Source organism: Quercus suber, unplaced genomic scaffold (assembly GCF_002906115.3).
Source record: "Quercus suber isolate HL8 unplaced genomic scaffold, Cork oak 2.0 scaffold_77, whole genome shotgun sequence".
Taxonomy (NCBI): domain Eukaryota; kingdom Viridiplantae; phylum Streptophyta; class Magnoliopsida; order Fagales; family Fagaceae; genus Quercus; species Quercus suber.
In genome coordinates, this window is record NW_027069542.1 from 866,069 (window position 1) to 874,624 (window position 8,556).

The 8,556-nt window shown below is 30.7% G+C and overlaps 1 non-coding gene across 1 annotated transcript; it reads right to left on the reverse strand.

Annotated features, from left to right (window-relative positions):
* Positions 1–5,978: 5,978 nt before the first annotated feature.
* On the reverse strand, positions 5,979–6,050 carry TRNAQ-CUG (transfer RNA glutamine (anticodon CUG)). Its single transcript has one exon. It is a non-coding gene; the product is annotated as a tRNA-Gln (tRNA).
* Positions 6,051–8,556: the final 2,506 nt, after the last annotated feature.

Sequence of the window (8,556 nt, forward strand, 5' to 3'; positions counted from 1 at the left end):
CTTAAGTAATTGGTTTACATTCTTGATTATCCTCTCTTTTTAATAACATGTTATATATAATTGAAGTTACTTGCCCAAATATTACATAATAAGTATTTATCCATAGGATGTAGGATAATTTTTACAAAACGTTTCAAAATGCAATTTTTTTTTAACCCATGTGGAAGGCATACAAAATAAAGGTCAAATATAAATTTTAGAAGGCATAAGCTTCAAGTAGCATGTGCTACTTTATAAAGGACATCATCATGATCTTTAATGGATTCACAATATCCAATTACTGATTTTGGACCACTCGGGGTTTGAATTTGTTCATCACTTCAGTTACTGATGACTTTTCTTGCTTGGATACCATGTAAAGATAATAATAATAATAATAAATTACTTGAAATCTTTTACTTTGGTTTTTCTGATACTTAAATGGTGGTTCAATTGGCTAAAAGAAACGAAGAAAAAGTGTCCATGTGAAGGGAGGATCATTATAATTAGAGTTGCACATTAAACGAAGCACTTTAGATTTAACAAAACCAGAATATGAGAATCTTCTTCTATAATCCAAAGGGGAATGCTATGATTCCATCGGATTTTTATCTTTGATATTCCATTCATCAGAGTTAGAAAATTCTGAAAATCCGCAGTTAGCGCTGCATATATAAAAAGTTTATTAAATTTTAAATCCTTAACGATGGAGGTCCATCCCTCATAGTCATGGGCCATGGCATATGGTTTGGTCTGAAACTTATTAATTGCACCATGTGCCTATCCATCTCAACCTGTTCAAGCATAATAAAAGAGTCCAACTATCTTTAGGAAATAGGAACCCATTCTTTTTAGGCTATATACTTTAATGTTTTTGTCCTAAATTCACTACTATTAATTTTCTGGGCTGGATTGGAAATCTAATTAATGTTTGTTCATTCAATTTAGAACTAATTTATATTTAAGTTTGTAACTTAATCAAGCTTCTCCTTTTTGTTCAGGAGAAAGATGATGAAGCATCAAGCATGAGAAAAGATACTTTTAAAAAGCCGTATATTATTATTGTCCAAACGTAAATGGATGAATTTTTCATGGCTTTCAATTGAATTTAAAAGTTAAAGCCCTTAGTTTTCTAAACACGCCAAGATGGATAATGATATATTTTTTTTGTAAGATGCAAAAAGTATGAGAGGGGTCAATTTGATTGTACATTTATCAATTTATTCTCCCGTAGTTTCTGTTGTTTATTAGATAAATTTACTTCAATGTAGCATCAATATCATGTCACCTTTCTAGAAAATTTGAATTTTTTTTTCATTGAGTTTTGTAAATTATAACTCATATGACACTTTCTGATATTTTTAATAGCTCAATCATTATTTTAATTATCAAATTATATATATATATATATATAATTGCCGGAAAGACTACAATTTCAGTGACATTTCTTTTGGTGTATTTCTTTTCTCCAAGTTGAAGAGTCACTTGAGCTATCCTTGGGTCTTGAACGACCTTTGAAAGTGAAAAACAATCCAAATTAAAGATGATAAATTCTTCAATTTAAAAATTTAAAAAAAAAAAAAAAAACTGTTTTATGAATAAAATTGATTTTCCAATAGAGGCCTTTTGTTCCCTCAAGCCTAGTCAGCATCTAATGGAACCGAGGGAGCTGAGGTTGCGTTGGAGATGCTCATTTGACCATATATTAGTACTAAAGAAAAAACAAAAACAAAAGAAGAGCCTATCAAGGACAAAAATAAAAAAGTGAGGGAAAATTATACATAAAACTAAAAATGTTGCTGTTTTAAGGTTCTCGAATCTCGGGAAGCAATAGCCAAACCAGACACTTCGTTGGAAATTTAAGTATAGTTGGGAATTGATCGATGCCTAACTCTATCCCAAAATATGAGAATTTGTCAGAATTATGGAATTTAAGTTGATTTTTGAGTTTCCATAACTTATCTATAGCTATGAGTTTTGTTTGATCATAGAAAATTTCCAGGATGATTGGCACAATATTTCACTAAAGAGTGGTAGTGGTAGAATTTTAATCCCAGTCACATACCATTAAGCATAGCATTGTTTATTAGTTTAAATGATTTTGATGTTGCACGTCTTGAAGAAAAGACAATAGCAATAATATATGAAAAAAGGTGATATTTTTGGCAGGAAGCAACTTCATTTGTGGAGGCTGTGAGCTTGATAGAGTTGATGTAGGGTTGGGTAGGGTTGCTATCAAGTCGCTATCTAGAAGTTGAAACTTGAAAATGTTGAATGGGAAAGTTGTTAGGTTGAATATCACAACATGTGAATTTTTTATAGGGAAGAACAAAAAAAATATTGGTTCAGGGTTGTGAAAATTCACTGTATAATAATTGCTTTAAAAAAATATATATATAAATATGAAACTGATAATTCTTCCTTAGGAGTTAGGAGACATTATCATCAAACTATTGCTTACACTCGGTGAACTTAGGAAAATACCTAAGTTATCACTCCTCTCATATTGTTGCTCATGTTTAAGAAATCTTACTTCGAACATCATTTACGGTATGGACAATGTTTGCTATATACATTGTGCGCATTTACACACTGTTCAAAACAACTAAAATCGTGACTTTAAATCACATTTTCAGACTTGAAAACATGGTTTAAAGTATGAAAATATGACTTCAAATCATGTTTTCAGTTATATTTTTTTAGCGTGTAAATGCACACGTGTGCAATAGAATTTTCCCTTAATGTATTATCTTGTAAATAAAAAGATACAAGTTTCTAAGATTATCATTTTTAACTTAAACTCTAGTGAAGAGGGTATTGACTTTTCAATTAAAATAACTATTACTTTAAGAAATTTATTTATTAAGTTTCAAAAGAAGACTATATATTGGAATATCACAAAAATAAATAAAGGAATAATGATTTGGGACAAAGAGAATATTAATTTTACTATAAAAATGTCTACAAATTAAGGTTGTAATGGATGTGGTGTCACGTCATTAACACAATAAATAAAATTTTGAATGGATTTTACTTCGGAAAAAATTTTCTCGAAAATTGAAAAAGTAATGACAGTTTTTTCAATTTTCAAGAAAATGTTTTCAAAAATAGAAAGTTTAACATGTTTCCTTAGAGCACACGTTAACCGAGCCCATTTTGAATTACCATTTTGTTTTGTAATTTAATCTTGGTAAATCATTTTGTAAAATTTGCAATATCTATAACATTACTCAACTATTTAATACATACTGTAATTAAGCCTCAATAATGGATTTACATTTTTTTTTTTTGGTTGAGAATTTATTGATTTTAGACAATTTTAGATAGAAATGTAAACATTAAACTTATATATATATATATATATATAAATGGTTTATGGTGTAGGCATGGTTTGAACTTTAAATTTCTTATTTGATGACAAAAAACTTTATCGGTTGAATTATCTGCATCTCACATGCAAACATTAATCAATAGCAATTCCAAAATCATGTGAACATTAAAAACACAAAAGTACATTCAATGCGATAATCATGTCATGGACTAATTTTTCATATGCACGTCAAGTTTATTGTTAAAGTATTGTCTTGTTTTTCCTTTTCTTTGGCTAAATCATGTCATGCAGAATTTTGTTTTCTTAAGATGCAATCTTGTAGAGACTGGTATCAACGAGGGTCAAATTGATGGTACAGTCGGGTCATTATCTAGTCGCCATCCAGATCGTTGACAGTGCAACGAACACTACGTAGTGAGCAGTAGTAGTGACCATGAAAATGATTTTACAGATAGAAAGGAAAAAGATTACAGATTCTCCCTGATTTTTAAATTGGACTTACTTTTCATGAGCATAATGAAATATCAGTTTGGCTTTATACTCGACCATATGTACTGCAATTTCTGATAAGAAAAAGAGAGAGAATATCAATATAGCCCATTAGTGCCACTGTGCATTGGCTAGGAAACTATCCCCTACTTTTCTTTTTCTTTTTTATTTTATGAGAAGATTATGAATTTTATTCAGATTAATAAACAGCAGTTATATTGTGAAGAATAGCTTATTCTAAGAAACAATGACGCTCTTCAATTTAAGTGTAAAAATTATCAATGTCTAAAACATTTTTTGCTAAGAGATCTGCAGGTCTATCCTCCGATCAACTTATTTAGTTCTCTCCACACCACTTTGGTTTTTGGCAAACTATTTGTTCCATTGGCTTAAACGTATCTATAGAACCCAAATTGCTGGCAGAGAAGATTGATACAGCATCCTTATCTTGAAATGCTTACTAGCAGGGCAAGTAGGAGGCTAGGAGCACTATTTTGTTAGGTTAAGCATAGTGAAAATCTTTCTACCAGACCAACAAAAAAACATGGCACTGGTGTTTGTTCCATGAAAATAAGAGCAGTAAACTTCAACAAGTAATCATACATAAAACAACAAGAAGTAAAAGATAATTTAGTATGATAATGTCTACTCGAAGTCATAAATAAATTATATGAGTATACGACCATATAGTGAAATAGCAATATTATATGGATAGCTTTGTGGTTTTTTGTTTTTTTGGGCCAGCAGAAAGTAGATAGCTTTGTGATATTCGAAATAACTGGAATCAAATCTTCTTTGGCTTTATATGTGACAATTCTTTTTCTAAAAATGAAGTAATGTTGTGGTAAGAGCAAGACTCAAGTACATTTACAACAGTGATAAAAAGGCCACACAACTGCCGCAAAAAGTGGAAGTAGAAAAACTGGCAATGACGACATGGAACCATGATTCGTGCTATCAAAATCTTCAATCTTCCTAAACAATTTAGGATACAGAATATTTTTCAATTTCTTTTTGTGACTTTTAATGGTGACCAGTTGTGATTGATGTATAATAAATTTAGTGTAGAAAGAGCACATGCAACAATGGAGCTAAATCTATATTTTTTAGTTTCATTGCTACAGTGCACATCTATTTATGGGTGTGCACTATAGCTGAGAACTAAAATATATATATATATATATTATTCCAGCCGAGATTAAAATAATACAAGTTGCTTCTTTTTTTTCTTTTTCTTTTTTTCATTCTTTTATCACTGTGCCTCTCTCTCTCTCTAATTCACTCTCATCTCATCTGAAGCTCATCTCTAATAAAACTCTCTCAAACTCACACTTTCACTGCCGCCGGCCCGACTCATCGCCAATGTCGCCACCCAAGCCGTCCCAAGCCACCGATTGCAGTGGCGATGGAAGAGTTGGTGGCGGCAGCGGTAGTGATTGCAGTGGTGGTGGAAGAGTCGGTGGCGGCGGTGGTAGTTGCAGCGGTAGCGGTTTCAGGTGGTTGTGATTGTTATTTATTGCAGTGAATATATTATTTTATTGTAGTGAATATATTATTTTATCGTAATATTTATATTATTTTATTGTGTTGAAAGTTAAAATAGATCTACTGCTGCAGCATGTGTGTAGGTAAAATAGATAAAGCAACTTTTTGTTGTACCAAATAACTAAATTTTTAGCTCTACTACTGTGAATGCTCTAATGAACCTATATAACAGTAAGTTTCTTCAGTTACAACTTACCATCTTTATTAAATGGTAAAAAAATGTTGTATCCCTAACATAACTACTTGAGAAAACCATCTATAAGAACAAGCCTACCTAACATTAGGTTGTCTTCACAATTGCTCAATTTTCTTTACTACCAATGGTTTATATTAATAGATTTTCTTTGACAGGGATGTAAATTAGTAAGTTCCCCAAGATTTCTTGATGATCCGTGGAAAATGCAGGCAATTTGATTTTTTGGTTATGAACTGGATGAGCTTCTTAATTTAACGAGTTGGAAAGCATTGGATTTGCATTTCTGCATTTCATGGTAGAACACTTTATATATGATGTTAGAGACAAGGTGGACTATTTTATTAACTGTTTTGTTAAAAATCTAAGTTGGAATTTTATTGGGAGGAGTTGCAGACGGGGCGGCGATAATATAAGATGTTCAAAACTCTGGGAAAAAAAAGGTCCCACCGAGATTTGAACTCGGGTTACTGGATTCAGAGTCCAATGTCCTGACCACTAGACCATGGGACCCTTGATGTCTAAATAGCTTCACATATTATATTTAGTCCTTAATACCATGTAACCAAACACCAGGCAATCCTGAAATAAAGCTAGAAAGACAACTCAAATGGGAGGATATTTTTATTTTTTTCATTTAATTGGGAAATAATAAATTTTAATTTTATAATGAAGATTTAATTTTCAAAAATATAATGTAATATAAAGCAAAAATAATAGAAATATTATTTTCTCTTTTCTCCTTGTATGAAGACAATGGAAAGATAATAAAAGGAAAAAATATAAATATTTTAAAAAGAAAAAAAAATCAAATATCATAGTTCAAGTATAAAATTTAATAAATATAAATGATTTTTTTTTTAAATGAAGTTTACTTTATCTTGGACAAAAGACAATGCATGGTTAAGTAAAATTGTAATCTAATTTTGATTTTTGTTGTAAAATTGAAATAAAGACTATACTGTGTGAGTCTATGTGGAAGTTTAGGTAGCTAATGTTGATAATCCACCACATAAAATATTGGTTTACAAATATTAAAGTCTTACATTGTTAGAGAAAATGAATCATCATTGACGATTTGGTATATTTATAACAAAACATTTTAGGATTTCAATTGAGTTGAGTTTCTACTGATCTAATATTATGGAGACCTTGTTAGAGGTGGGAAAAATAATGCAAAACCATTTATATTTTTTATTTTTTATTTTATATATAAAAAATAGAATTAGTATCATAAAATTTTGAACCTTTTTTATAATAGGAGGTGAGGCCTTCTTATAAAGGGGTGGTTCGGATGGAGCTTTTTGTAATAGAAGCCTTGGGCCAACATTTACAACAATATCAATTTAGAGGCCTTGGGCCAGCATTTACAAAATCTCAATTTATCCCATCCGTCAACATTTGTTCAAATCTTAATGTTAACCACTTTACCCACTCAAAAATGATGTTGTTTCGGATAGAAAAATAGGAAACAAAAAAAAAAAAAAAAAGACATCGTTTTTAATTACAATAACTATTTGAAAAATCTTAAAGTTACATTAGTAATTTGTAAAAATGTTGTAAAATAATTTATGTCTGTAGCATTACTCTTTTATTGAAATCAATATCATAGATAGAATTAAATGGTAAGTTTTCGTACTTAGAGGAGCAATTTAAAAGAGACCCCAAACTTTAGAGGATTTAAAATGCATTTTAATCTTTAAAAATTTCTCAAATTGAAAATTTATTAACTTTCGTTCGCTTTGAATCAACTTTTGCTACATTACTAATGTAGTCATTAAAAAAAGCTGGTACATGTCTTAAATCTGCGGTTCCTACCAGAACAAATACAGATAGCAGCAGTAACATGTACTATTTATTATGAAGTACTGTAGTGAGTTTCCAATAGCCAGTAGAACAAAATCAGTTCTGTTCTTCCATATCCAAGTTAATTTTATATAACAAATGTACACACTATTTTTCTTCCTACAGATCGGATCCGCAATTCTAACTCTTTGAAACTATTTTAATGTAGAAACTCATTTCTCTTTATATTTACCAAATTAAGCCAACGGAAATTGAATATATCTAATTCTATAATCCAAGTCCATTGTATTCCAAAATGTACTCCAACTTTCTAATTCTCATAATTAGGATCTCCAACTTTCTAGGCTGTTGCCAAAATGGCCAAACATTACTTTTTGCTGAAATAATTGGCGTTCTACCATTGTTTTGAAACTCGAGTTTATGAAACACGAGTTTTACATAGAACTCGAGTTTATGAAAATCGAGTTCTAAAAAAAGTGACACCATGGTAGAAGTTGATCTGGCATTTTATAATTTGAAAGTTCACATAGGATCCAAGTTCGAAAAACTCAGGTCCCTTGTAATATAAAACTTGTTCAAAAGCTCATGTAAAAGTGAGACAAGAACAACTGAAACAGGCCAAGTAGAAGTAAGACAATAGCTGTTGGAACAAAAGAAAAAAATAAATCACTAAATCAGGTGTGTAAGAGAGAAAAATGAGTCGGTCATGTAGGGAAGTAATGAGCTGGACCAATATATGGGTCATGATCATCAAGGGAAGTAAATGTTGGATTTTCATCAAACTGGTCATGAACATCAAGAAAATCTACAATAAACAGTGGTAGTGATTAAGAGTCCATTGGACAGATACTTGCTACAACTATTGCAGCAATTGATTACTGCTACACTTCAGCTAAACTGCTATGGCTAGGCTTTCTATATAAGTCTAAGTGTTGTACTTTGTAAAGATATATATATATATATATATTTTGCTCCTTCATGTGTTCAGTCTAGCAAAAGATCACATTTTACTCGTTACTCGAGCTTATAGAGCTCGAGCTTACAAGGTGGTTTCGCAAACTCGAGTTCTGTGTTGCCTTGTTTAATTAAAATAGTTCACATCAGTAAGTACCACCGCAGCATATTTTTATAAAACTTAAGTTATGTGTAAAACTCAAGTTTCACAGACTTGAGTTTAAACAATGTGATAAATTGCTAAATATTTTGCAAATAA